Here is a 15380-nt window from a genome sequence, read left to right on the forward strand (position 1 = left end):
TACTATCCATATGCTGTCTGAGAATATTTCTTCATAACAGCTTAATAGACTGATGACACAAGATATTAGAAAAGTTTTTTTTAATTTATAATTAGAAAATATCCACAAATGCACACTTAAACATATATACACAGGCACATACATGTATGCATATATATATACACACACACACATACATGCACACACATATATATATATATATATATATATAATATAGATGTGTGTGTATATCTAAATTAGTTTTAGAATTGAAAATCTAATTATTTCTGACCAGCAAAATAGTTACTAATGACAAGCACTATATAATCAATTTGCAGCTAGAAATCTATATATATATATATTATAGTATGTGTGTATGTCAAATGTGGATAGTAATCTGAAAGTAGGTTCATGTGAACTAGCTGTAAATTGAGAAAAAACAAATCTATAATGTGGCATTTGAACATTGGGAATAAATAATTCTGTAACATTATTCATGTGAAAAATATCAACAACTAAAATAGGAAAAGAAATGGATTAGAGGCTACATTATTAAATGCAGCAGAATATATATTTTATTTAAAAATGGGAGAAGGAAGGGAAGTTTTTTTAAACTAAAATCATGAACCTAAACAAATTTAGATATGTATATATAAAAAATAAGATGTTTAAGCAAACAATGAACCACCAGACACAACCTGCCCTGAGTTAAATTTGGTGAAAAAAAATGTTGCCATAAAGCAGAGATTGAAAAGATAAAGTAAAAAAGAAAAATGAAAGAAACAAAAAAAGAAAAACCAACAAAATTGCACATACATACACTGATCTATATTGAGGTAGTCATATACAACTTTACCACCAGTTGTGATGCAAAACCATCAGCTGATGAGAAATGCAAAAATCCCTGCCAATTTTGTGTGAGCTTCTATCATCTGCTCAACCAGACCTATTGAATAATCCTAAATGAGAAAAAGACGGATTCAAAGTGGAAAATGGAAAGAATGGGTGATGGGTTTTGAAATATTGAAATTTCAAATTGTTACCCAAAAGTCATATCTGAGAATTTCTCATTCAATCTTACATATAAGATATACATATATATATGTGTGTGTGTGTGTGTGTGTGTATGTGGGGAAGGGTGTTAAAAATGATTTGATATAATATAGATGGGTTTTTTTAAAATTCACCTTTAATAATAGGCGTTCTTTAAATAGTATATATATTGCCCTGATTCATGAAACAGCCCCCAAAATTATATTCCCTGAGAGAATGTAGTCATAAAAAGTAAGCATTTTATCACTGATTTTTGTGATATTTAAACGGGATTGTGTAAATATGTATATGTGAATAGGTATATGCATATGTGACAGTATGTGGGCGCAAGTAAGTTTCTAATCTTGTTATCTACATTTTGATATAGGTACTGCTGTAGATTTTTAGGAAGATTTGGAGAAATATGCTTGCTTGGCGTGAACAATGTTTTGGTATATTGATATCCTCTGTTAATAATAGTAATAAGACCATTCGTTGAAACAAAATAAATTGAAACATAACCTACATTTCTGAAATATACCATTGTTACAATGTTTAAATAAGGCTTTGCCATGTAAATAGTAATTTAGAGTTGTTTTGCTTTTGTTGTACATATACATAAATGTCTGATCCGTAGCTTTTATTGATTTACTGAAAAGCATCAGTTGTGGAGAAAGGAGTGAGGGAAAAAAAAAGTTCTTCAATTCGAGAAAGATGTTTTTTCCATATAATGAGTGTTGCAAAGATTTTTAAAAGTGGACTCAGAGACAATACGCAACAATAGTTGCGGTTTAAGTTGATGCTAGCAAGCGATTTCAGAACAGTTTAAGGCTCAAAACATTATGGACCATAGTTCAGGAAATCTTTTTATAGTGAAAATAATACACATTTTATGATTGGTGGGGAGTAAGGACAGGAAGGAAAAATATTGATTTTTTTTTGTTTGTTTGTTACACACCTTAATCATTAGACTTCAGTGAATTATATACTACTGCTGCATGTGTGCATGTGTATTGAAACATATTCTCTGAACACTAAACCTTTAAGTCACAAATTAACTAAGATAAACTTGTTATCACAACCCAGGTTAGATATTTTTGTTGTTGTCTTTCATGGAAAAATGATTGTTTAGGTTAAATCATTTTTATACAATTATCTACTCTTTAATTGACTATTTTATGCAGATGCTTTCTTTTGAGAACATTTCTCTTGAAATTTGTTATTAGTATATTTATGAAATGGATTTTTTTTCATTCTTATCAGCTTTAATAACTCATATAGCTCAGTACAATGTGAATGAATGTCTTCAGAATGCTTCAACAACAGATCTGAAGCCATGGAGCCTATATTAGGGGAAATTATATATATATATATATATATATATATAAAAGCAGTTATATAGTTGAACAGCTATGATGATCACAGCTCTCTTGAATACAGCTGTAGTAGATTTCTGAAGGCAATTAATTGCAGAATAAAGAATGAATTTTATGTCAAGCTTCTTATAGAAGAGCTTTAATATGTATATGTTTTGATGCATCATGATATTGTATGTGATAATGCAAGTCCAAGGCCAAGCCTAGGAAGAATTAATAGAAAATATCAATTATTTCTATTTACTAGGCACAATATCAATGTTTATAAGGAAAGGAGATATAATTTATTGAATTAACCCTCCATATAACAATAGTAATTATTTAAATGAAGCCTGAGAAGAAGGCAAACTTGGCCTCAGCCGGCTTTCCGCTCATAAAGTACGAGGTTCGTTAAACTAAATACCATAAGGCATTTTAGTCTAACATTCTTCTGTTTCGGCCAAATTGTCATCTTAAAGCAATTAATAATAATTTTAATCAATATTAGAGTATAGAGCAAGCTTGCTACTGAGTTAAGATAATGTGACACCTGCCATTTTTGTTGCATTTATTTTATTTAACAATAAGGAACATTGATTTGTTTATCAATGTCAGACTTTGATTTTACATATGTATATATTTATATATATATATATATATACTAGTATTAAGAAATGATAGATCATGAGCTTTAAAGCCATGTTCTTGTTCCTTCCTTCATGGTGAAACATAGAAAATTTCTTCAAACTAAAATGGCTACTTTTCAGAAGCCTTACTTAGCTTTAAAACTCTTTGACAAAAAAAAAAAAATAAAATAATATTCTCAAATCGAGGAGAAATTGCATATTTATAATAGAATGATAGTTTAGTTTATGAGCAGAAAATACAAAGTTTATATTTGATTTTGTTTTTTTTTTTAAATAGTTGGATGGAAAGAATGAATAAAGAAGCCTTGCACAATATCTTGGCAGGCAATGGAAGGAGTTTTAAGAAATAATCTATATGAAAGACGAATGGATGGAATATAGCGCACTAGAAAAAATTTAGAATAAAAATGTCTTTGGATGGAAAGTTTTGTTTCCTAATAGATATATGCATGTATACATACATACATATATATAATTATATATATATATATACATATGTTTATATATATGTTACATAGTTCTTTTTTAACCAATAGCAAGCTTACATAAAAAAGAGAAGAATTAAGCAAATCCACCCACAAAAATAAGCAAAAGCAATGATGATTTTAAGTTTTTGAGACTGGTTCACATATATAGGGGCCATATCCTTGCAATAAATATAGCATAACTTCATATGTTTTATATATATATATATATATTTATAGTTCTAATAGTCACAGAAATATCTAAATATATTATTCACACATTCACACATCAATGTCACAGACACAATTTAATAATTAACTTTCTGATAACTGTGAAAGTAGCTAAAGATTGACTTGACTCAGCTTGGAGTCAGAATATGACATTAAAAAATTAGGAGGATATGAAATATTCTTTGTCCAAATCTCATGAATGGTTTATATATTTTTGTATGAGATGTCACACACAAAAAAAAATTAGAATTGAAGAAGTAATAAGTAATAGTGTTGAAGTTAGACAATAGTCTATGCTGAGTCTGGTTGAACAGATTGAGGCCTACACTCACGTATCAATACCCGTATCTCCTTACCATATTTATATATATTTATTACATATTATACACGCACACACACACACATAAGTAGATAATGAAAGAATTATAGATAGAAAACTGCCAATTACGTTTTTGTATATTAATGAAGTCCCACAAGCATCTCTAGAATGGCAGCTAAAACATGATAAAATAGCTACTAATGAATTGTCAGCAACTAAAAAATAAGGGTTGTTACTGTAGTACAATTGGTAAAGAACAATGCTAATTCTAAAGTAATATGATACATACATACATATATATATAATATTTATATATATGTTTGTTTTCGGCTTTAGTCTTGAAAGACAGTATTTGTTATGAACTGCACTTGATTTTACTTTGCATATCAATGCAAGCTGCCACAAGTGCGAATGTAAGGAGTATAGTGATTATCATTTCATTAACTATAATAATTTCCTGTTTTACTGCAATACTCTAAAGACTAGAGATCAGTGATGCCAAGAATTGAAACCAACCATTTTAGCAGAAAACTGTTGTGCATTCTACAATAGAGAAGCAAGAACTGATACAGACTTTACACACACACACACATATACACATGCATATATATATATACACACACACATATATACATACATATATATATATATACACACACACATATATATACATACATACACACACACATATATATATACATACATACACACACACATACATATGTATGATTTATTTGAAATAATAATTTGTTAATTGATGCTATAGAACAAAAATCCTGTGCAACTTGTGCAATATATTCCTCTGTAGTTGTTAAATTTTGTCTTGAATAATTACTACAATTCACATGAAAATAGATAAATGTCTTTTTTTAAGTGAAAGAGTGTTGTTATTTTTCAACTATATATTTAGAAAGAAGAACATGTCTGAATTTCTCCTCTCTATAAAGATAAATGTGTTATCATAAATATATATATAGTCAGAATTATGTTCATGAATGTTATATGAAGTACATTTGTGGCCACGGATTTATCAGTCCTGTGTGCATGTGTCATTATCAAAATACCAACACATGTGAAGGAAAATTCAAGAAATCATCGTAAAAAAAAGTCATTTAAGAAATCACAAAAATTTCCCCAAAGTTGTGATACAGTAAGAAAAGCTAACAAAAGATGCAGTCTGTGTTTCCTCTCAACAATGGACGTAACTAAGAAATAGACATTTACTTCAGAAGACAAGACTAAATCCTAAACATTTAGCTTGCTAATATTTTTGGTGTCATGGAATCTGCAGCTGCAGTTCTGGCAAGTCACAAGCAACAGTTATTTATTCATCACTCATGTAAGACCATTGTAAAATCTTCAGTGGTGTAATCAAGAATAACAGTAGCAGTTTGATGAAGGTGTTAAGCTACTGACCACTTAATTGAGGAATTCATGCCCAGCTACAGTTATTGTGGTGTGCCCCAAGTAAAAAAAAAGGTTGGTCACAGTTTACTGGTCTGCCTTCCATTCTATAGTGAAGCAATTATGATTGTGGAAGGCATTCGCTTTAGCATTACAAGGTACAAGAATTTTAATATTTTCATATGAATTATCAAAAGTCAACCCAGTCACATCAGCAACATAAAATAATAACTGTACTATATAGAAATCAGTGTAATATAAATAAAGGACTTTCTAAATATTTCTAAAAAGTAAGTTCCATGTGAAATAATCTACATTGACAATTTCAAGGAAAACACACTAACACATTAAGTACTGACATACCTAAGTGATTCTATGCTGCCTTCAGTGCTACACCGTTAGCAAATCATAATGAATAGTCGAGCAATTACAAATAATTGTGGCTGTAAACAAAGTGGCCTTGAGAAGAATGTATCGAAAGAGGACATAGATTAACTTATTCTGCTATGCATTAAGTATTATCAGTTTGGGAAGAAAAATACAATGAATCCACAAATAAAAGCAATCTTAGTAGAAATGATTCACATGAAATTAAAATGCACACTAGGTTTTTTTAAGACATTTGCATACCTTACTCTGCAATGGAGTAAGCTGGAAAATAACCATACAAAGTTCTATTTTAAGACGCAGAGGGACATTTGTAGAGCCTCTATGGAAGCAAAGTTCTTCCTCCTTTTACTGTTCTTTTACGTGAGTTGGAAGCTCACAATATTTTTAAAACAATCCTTAAAATAAAAGAAAACATTTCATTGGATTTATATATTTGAAAAGGATAAGTTACTAACCACTAGTAAGAGTTTTCAGCAAAATGTGTATTATTATCATTACAAAAAAAAAAATGAAAAAGAAAAAAAAAAGGTTTCAGACAATTCTTCTTGTTTATTTTGGATCTAAGAGTTAATCCTTATTAACATGATTTATAATCTTAAACTATAACAGTAAACTTTAACACTGACAACTAGAACACTATATAATTCAAACATGCATATACTCTATTTTCCTTTTTACTTGTGTTTTCTCTGCTTTTTTTTCTCTCATATATATATATATCATATACACATGTATGTATAAATACATGTAATATGTAAGTTCATGAAAATGCACAGATATTGAGAGTAGGGGGTAGAATAAAAGATATTTTAAAACTAGTTCAACATATTCGAAAGAAATTGGGAGATACTATATAGATTTTAACATACAAAATAAATTTTTGGTTATTTTGCTTGTTAAAGAATTTTTATTTTGCAATAAATCTGAAATATAAGTGGAGAGAAGTACAGAATTATGCAGATGATGTCAATTTGTAACAAACACAGTAGATGTTAGAGTGACAATACAACAGACAAAATATATAATTAGGAAAAGCTTGGTTGGCACAACGTTACGGTGATAAATGGTAGTTGGAATACAGACATATATAAGCCACAGTCAACAATCTCCCTACAAGACAACCCAATAAAATATGTATATTTTTATCTTTTTCTTTCCCAAACCCATTGATCTGCAGTTCACTTCAATAAGCACAGCATATGACAAATAGCCATTACCTTCAAGTAGCTACTAGTAGCAGAGGCTAAAGCAGAAGAAATCTATCACTAACTGAATTCGGATGACTGTTACGTATTTACTCAAATGTTTTAAGGACCGTAACTGTAGACATAACGAAATAATTAGAATTATTATTTTAAAAAGTATTGAAAACAAAAAGAATGTGGAATACTTGTTTATAACTAACGATGTTCTAAGTGTGTATAAAAAGTCAAAAAATGTACTTATTCAAAATTAGCCAAGAGCTATCAGGGATGGTACACATCAGCTGACAAATAACAGAGAAAATCGTTCATATTTAAAAGAATGTTTATGAATGCAATTCAAAAAGAAGCCATAGAAATACTCCCTTTAATTTATCCTATGACCACCCAAAACATATTTCATTTCATTAGTTGATTTTATCCATCTCATTGAAGAGGATCTAAAATTATCAAAGAAATAATTACAACAGAACTGAAATAGGAAGAAATATTTACCAAAGAAAGAGACTTACATTATGTAGAATTTTAATTTCATGTACAAGTCAACACCACTGCATTATTCAAAGAGAAGATATTAAAAAAAAAAATCTACCCTAAAACTATTGTTAAGTTTAACAAAATTTCTAATACTTCTATATGAAACATTCTGTCTAGTTTAACTAGCTATAGAATGAATTTGTAATGTTTATTTCCTCATTTTTTTTGTACTTCTAATTGTTCAGTTTAAGCAATTAATTTGAAATTTTGTTCAAAACATGTTTTGTAAACAAAATATGAAGTAAATGCAGCTTAGCTTTAAATAAATTTTTCTGTACTCAATAAACAAGTTAATAAATAAAGTTAAATTAGAAAATAAGACTATATATGAGTATACCTTAATTAAAAAAAAAATTCTAATTTGTCTTTTACATGTTCCAGTCATTTGACTAGCGCCATGCTGGGGCACCACCTTGACGTGTTTAGTCAAACAAATTGACCCCAGGACATTTTTTTTTTAGCCAAGTACTTATCCTTTCGGTCTCTTTTGCTGAACCACTAAGTTACAGGGACACACCAACACCAGTTGTCAAGTGGTGATGGGGTGGGGGAACACAGACACACACACACATAATGGGCTTCTTCTTTCAGTTTCCATCTACCAAATTCCACGCACAAGGCTTTGGTCAGCCCGAGGCTATAGTAGATGACCCTTGCCCAAGACACCATGCAGTGAGACTGAACCTGGAACCAGTGTGGTTGGGAAACAAGCTTCTTACCACACAGCCACGCCTGTGTCTATACATGTATAATTCCTCTAAACAGTAGCCACAGGTAAAAGATATTTATAACTCATACAGCAAGGTAACAGTTTTATATTTGAGCATCTTTGTCATTATAAACTGAATCTAAAAATGATTTATTTAAATAAAGCAATATAAATCCACCAGTTGCTCTAAAATCTAAAAATGTAACTTTAATGATGAAATATAATTCAAGTTCGACTTAAGAACATTCCCTAAATTTTTCTTTGGAAAGTAATTCTAATTAAATGCTAAATAATCATGTACTGACAGTTTATTTATTCATTTTGTTTTCAGATATAATTGTAAATATAATACATTTATTCAGACATTTTAAAATTAACACTTACTATTCTATCTGAAAGAAACGATAATTCAACAAGTCACTTAGTAAAATAAAAATTATCAAATATACTGCAGACACTGTCAAATTATCATCTATTCCAAATACTGTAATTAAATCTCAAACTAAAATATATTCAAATTAAATGCAACACACACACAAATCCTGTATATTTATATATCAAGTATCAAGATAGCATTAATATTTAATTATGATAGCAACAGGAACAGGATATACTCAAGTTAGCTATGATGAAAGTTTCAATCACCAAACATTGTAAAAAAAGTTCGTAACGACTGTCAGGTCTAAACCAATAATTGATACAAGAATCAACAAACCACTAATTAAATGAAAATGAAACTGATAATTTTTATAGTTTTATGTTTCAAAACAAAAGACACTATAGCAGCATTTTCAAAATCTTAGCCCATAAGATTTTGTAGTTTTAAGTATTATACAACTAAATGATTGAACATGTTACCAATTAAGGCCTGTTTTGTATGTATATATATATATATATATATATATATATATATATATATAAAGGCCTTAATTAGTATCATCTATGTGTATTACCAAGACAGAACATAGGTCTTAATTAGTATTATCATTCTATCATTCACTGATGTGGACATATTTAACAAAGAACTTGTTCCTATAGAAATTTAATAAATTTAAATAAATCTTAACTTTTTATTATAAAATAAAAGCTCTGAACACAAAAAAAAAAAAAAAATGAAATTAAAATAAAACAGTAATTCACATTATTATATACAAACAACTTAAAATTATCTCATTTTAAATTGAATTTATAAACATTCTTAATGAAATATTGAAACAGTCTACAAGAAATTTTTGAAATCCACTTACATTAGAAATTCTTTAGCCTCTAAAATAAGCTAGTTCCATTCTCAGCCAATAAATCAAGAATTAAACAGTTGACATATGTCACATGAAATGCAGCTACATGAAGACAGACACTTCTAAAAATTCATCAACCTGCCACACACAATACCTCTGTTTCTCAGACTTAAACTAATTGCTAGTTCTAACTCTAAATAGAATATGTGAAATTCTACAACATTCTAAGTATAATTAATTTTGGTTATATAACATATCAAACATTCTAAATAACAGATTCATTCAGTTGGAACAGCTAGCCAGGCATTAGACGAGAAAAATAAAAGAGGGACATAAAGAATGTTGCATTACAAGAAAACAGAAAATGGCATTAGGAAAGTAAAGCAACCAATACAAAATGTACGAAAGTAGCACAACTTTCAAATGAAAGCCCTTCGCAGTTACTGTTTATAAAAAGTGCAGCAATACTGCAATAGTCTGATCTACAAAAGATCACAGCTCAGTGGATTTTTGGTCATGTAAAAAAAAAAAAACCTGTCCAGTAATTGTTTTATGTAAGCCAAACAGCATATATATTTGCTAACTCTACCCAGGTCACACTAGTGACAATGACAACATATGACAAACTAGAAAATAGGCAAATCATTAAAGAAAATGACAAGTGTTTTTAAATTTGAAGTGTACCTTCCCCGAAAGATATCATTAAGGTAAAAACCCTGAAGAATTACTCTTAGACCCGTTTTGGGTGCCAATTAGTTCCCCAGAACCTGCTTACACCAACCTCACTCCCTTGAAGCTGTAGTTTCTATCATTAAGCTACAGTATATCACAGTTTATTGTTGGTGAAAGCAAGCAGTTAGCATTCATGAAATCAGCATATTTATGTGTAGGATAGAAAATTCACAAAAAAATGGGAGGGGGGGATTTAAAAAAAAAAAAAAGAAATTGTGCTTGTGTAATGGATAATAGATGCAAGGCAGTACATACATTCACAAAACATTTAGGGCAAAAATTACATGGACTTATTAAAGTTCCTTTTAAATCACAGAAACTCATAACCAAACCCCTAGCTCTTTATTTCCATTTTCTTAAAATAAGTCAACATAAAAAAAAAATAAATAAAATAAATCTGTTGACATTCATAAGGATTCCAAGGAAGCCAGAAAATGGCTGATTAGAATCATTGGCAATTTATTGTTTACATTGGACAAAATTGGATCCGCAATAAAATGTCAGTCATATATACCTACAGAGAAAAGACTTAGACTTTTCTTTGAATAATATCTTTGTTGGATCAGTAGAGAAAGAAAGAAGTATACAGTGTTCTCCACCTTGTAAAGACAGTATACTAAACTGGAAATAAACTGTTGTCAAAATAGTGATCTTAAAAATAGAAATGATATTCTGCAATGAGAACAAAAGAATGGTGTGCCAAAGAAAACAAAAAAATTTAGTTGAAGTTTGCAAATACTATGGCTAAAAAGAGTAAAAGAAATATATAGCTGAACAGAAATTTTAAGAAAAACAATACAAAACAATTTATGCTTCAGACAGTGTATATGCATGTGAATATATATATATATATATATATATATATATATATATATATATATATATATATATATATATATATATATATATATATATGCACATCCACGGACACACATATCCAGACATTTACATGCAATGGCGTGCATTTAGAGACAAGATCAAAGAACGTTACTGAAAACACTTATATTTGGGATAAAGGATACGGGTAGGGAGGGAGGGAGTTAATACTCTTCCAAAGTAAATATTAAAAAATATATTTAATCAATATACCAAATTGTTATGAAGCTGGGCTTTCTTTCTCAAGGATAAGAAGAAAAAAAGCTAGTCTTCAACAGCTTCTAACGCTATACAAATCCACCCGAATATAAAATAATATTGAGTACCTCGAGAGAAGAGAAATTTATAAATGCTATAGGTTGTCTTTTTGGCCCTAGTCTCAAACTTGAAGTCAATTTACTTTATTCATTGTAAAATACTGTGGTCCTAGTTGAGGCCTCACAAATGCACTTCTTGCATTAATCTCAGTTTTACTCTTTTTTACATATTTGTTCAAGGTCTTACATTAAACGATGTTCTACACTAACACCATGCATGTTCTTTCTGTGCTATATAAAAAATACACTTAATTTCCAACAGTATATCTAAACACAATGTATAATAGCCTGTTTTGCTCTTTCTCTTTAACGTAAGACAATCCTCCTCTAGACCCTCTCTGCATCGGAAACTACTTTAATGATGATCCTAGCTTTCTCCTCTGCTTATATATATATATATATATATATATATATATATATATATATATGTATGTATATATAAGTCTCATGAAAAGAAAAAAAGAAAAATAAGAAAATAGACCCTCCCACTCTTTAAAAGAATGCATAAAAATATAGTTTAGACCAAATAATGAGCTGCTTAGTTCAGAACCAAAACAGCAACACCTTGAAAGGGATTCAGAATTAAAAGGGTATCTTTTTTTGGAAGAGCTCAATATAAAAATTGACCACAACCTTAAAGTGCTCAATATACATGGGATACATATTGAACATACACCCGTAATGTTGTGAAAGTAAACTGTTCCTGAGAGGAAGAAGAGCAGAACCCTTCTTCATTATAGGAAGAGTATCCTTGATGAAAAAAAAATCTTTTTTACAAGAATCAAGAGGAAAAAGGTAGATTAAATAATATATATGTAAAAATAATAATAATAATAATTAGATAAAATTAAGATTCTCAGAGAAGAGTTAACAGTGGAGGTTCTTTCCTTGAGAGAAATATTGTGAATAAATAATAAAAAATATACTGACATAACAGTCTAAGCAATTTTTATAGTTTTTACCCGTCATAGTTTTTCATTAGCAAAGGAGAATAAATGTTAATGGATAAAAAAAGAAAACACACACAATAAAAGAGCTCCGAGTTGAAACTCATATATAGAACATATATTCACATACACAATCACAAATACATAACATTCAAATAAGTTTTATATATATATATGTATATATATAAGGTCACATATTACCAAAAGGAAAATTTAATACAATAGTAAAGGTTACCTTTCAAAATTGTTCATTTGTGTGAAATTGAAGGCTTTAAAATAATCTTAAAAGTGTCGATAGATACTAATGGTGAAACAGACAATCCTTAGATCATATCTCAGATATGCAAATAGCCATATATCTCTTGTATGGGGAGTGGGTGTAGAGAAAACAATGCAAACTAAGTTGATAACGCATAGAAGAAAGAAGTTAATTTGTATTTTTCTATAATGTTAGTCTAATGTGTCTGGTATATAACTAACATGTTATTAAAATAATGCACTAAAATTAAAAGGACATCAAAGACATTATGTCTAGATGGAATGAATAAAAAAAATTTGATTAAAGTTACAGCCTGCAGTTATTATATCGATGTCATTAGCATAGTGACATAGCTGTAATGTCCATATTTTATATTTGATAGACAACAGATATAAAATAATATATTCTGTTTAAATGAGGCAATGTGAGGGAAGCAGAAGGGAATCCCAAATGAAATAAAGAAAGGAAATTCTGTAAGACATCATAAATCATAAAACTATTTCATCTGTCACTTAGAAAAGATCTTGATTAAAAGCTATGAGACATTAACTTACAAACAATATAAAATATTAAACAATAAATATTACAGAAAACTGGGTTACTTCTCTCTATTGTCAACCATAATCACATAGGCCAGCATATGAAGATTTTACTTCATTGATCCAAAAGGATGGAAGGCAAACTCAGCCCTTACACAACTTAAGCACTAAGGTCCAGTGCATAAACTTAATTTCTCTGACTCTATCAAATATATATGTATGTCTGTGAGTATGTGTGAGTGTGTGTGTGTGTATATATATATATATATTTATTTTCACTCATGATTGTTCATAATTTAGATGATTAAAGAAAAAATTTTGCATAACAGCCTAATGCAGAATCTGGTGCTTAAAACAGTGTTGAAATATGATCCTAGATATTTGTAACTACATTTAAGATTGTGTGTTCTTACAGAAAGTGTTGAAGAACAGCATATCTGCACACTGACTTAAAAAACCTTTTAAATGAAAATTTTGACCACGGTTTTGGTTTTTTTTTTCAAAGCATTAAACACAGCATAATTTCATACAAACACATTCAAACTCAGACACACACGCAGACAATTACGTGTAAACAAATGCCAAGCTAGCGCAACACAAAGAAAAGAAATAAATTTATGATTTCTGTTTCATTCAAAATTATACACATGCATATAGAGGAGTGTGCATTCTTACAAATATGCACAAAAGCACACATACACATTGAACAGTAAATAAAAAGGAACAATAAAAAATAATTTACAATTTTTTTGTATACTGACAAGGTGGAGATATCTGGGTATTTTTTGTTGCTTTTTTCTTTTTTTTTTTTTTTTTTTTTGTTAAATTTCCAAGGTGCTTCTTGGTCTTCAGAAGTCCCTGCCATGGTCTTATAAGGTTCTGATGAAAGCTTCTAGCCCCGTTTTGCTTTAGCTTGAAGCATTAGAATTTTCAAAGAGAAAAAAAGAATTTATAGAGAATATAAAGAGCCCTGCCTTGTGTTTACCATGATAAATTGTCTTTATATTTCATTTTTTTTTTTTTTGTTAGCAGTTCAGTTTTAAGACATCTTTCTCAGATGCTTGTATGTTCAGTAAGAAGTGTGCAAGCACAGCTCAGCTGTAGTGAAGTACTCTCAGAAACATAGTTTTGACAACTCTTCATGAATCTATTATCACATCCTTGCACTTTATAAAATAAAACTTTTTTTTTAATGTTTTTCCTTTTTTTTTTGACCTGTCTACTACTTCCATTCTGGAGAAGAAAAAAAAAAAAACATTTGCATTTCTCCCATAGCAATCAGAATGATAAAAGTAATATTAATGGTATTAATCATAAACTTAGTAAGTATTATACAATTTTGTTATTTTTATTCTTTTTTTTTTATACATTTTTTCATGTTTTTTGTTATAAAATAAAGAAAGTATTTTTTTCCCTATAACCACAAAAAAAAAAAATGAAAAAAGGAAAAGAAAAAGCAGAGGAACCACTAAAAGCACACAAAGAATTTGCAGATACAATATCACCATTTTAATTTACTGCTAATATCTGACCCGTATTAAGCATTTTTATTATTTTTTTTTTAATATTTTATGTTTGCATGCATGTATACACTTGAATATATATATAGACAATAGACACACACATACGTGTGTGTATATATATATATGTATATATATATAATATATATATATATATATATACACACACGCACACATATATATTGGTATGACTATACTTACACATATATTAGCATGCATTTATATATATATATATATATATATATATATATATATATACATACAGACAGACACACATATATAAACACACACACACACAAATATATATGCACATACATATCTATACACAGACAAAAACAAATGTATATACAAGCTTATATACGCACACACATATGCATGCACACACATATACATATGCATATATATATATATATATACACAAACACTTACATGGAACCCCATCTTTCCGACTGGTTTTGGAGTAGCTAATCCACGTAATTCTTTCTACCATTGGATTACATTACCTTATTCATTTGGAGTACACCATTTTTGCACCTTATATATATTCATATATGTATACATAAATATATATATGCATGTGTATATATATATATATATATATATAACATGTCTATATATATATATATGCATGTGTATATATATATATATATATATATATATATAACATGTCTATATATATATGC

This window comes from Octopus bimaculoides, chromosome 10, assembly GCF_046866305.1.
Source record: "Octopus bimaculoides isolate indiv1 chromosome 10, ASM4686630v1, whole genome shotgun sequence".
Taxonomy (NCBI): domain Eukaryota; kingdom Metazoa; phylum Mollusca; class Cephalopoda; order Octopoda; family Octopodidae; genus Octopus; species Octopus bimaculoides.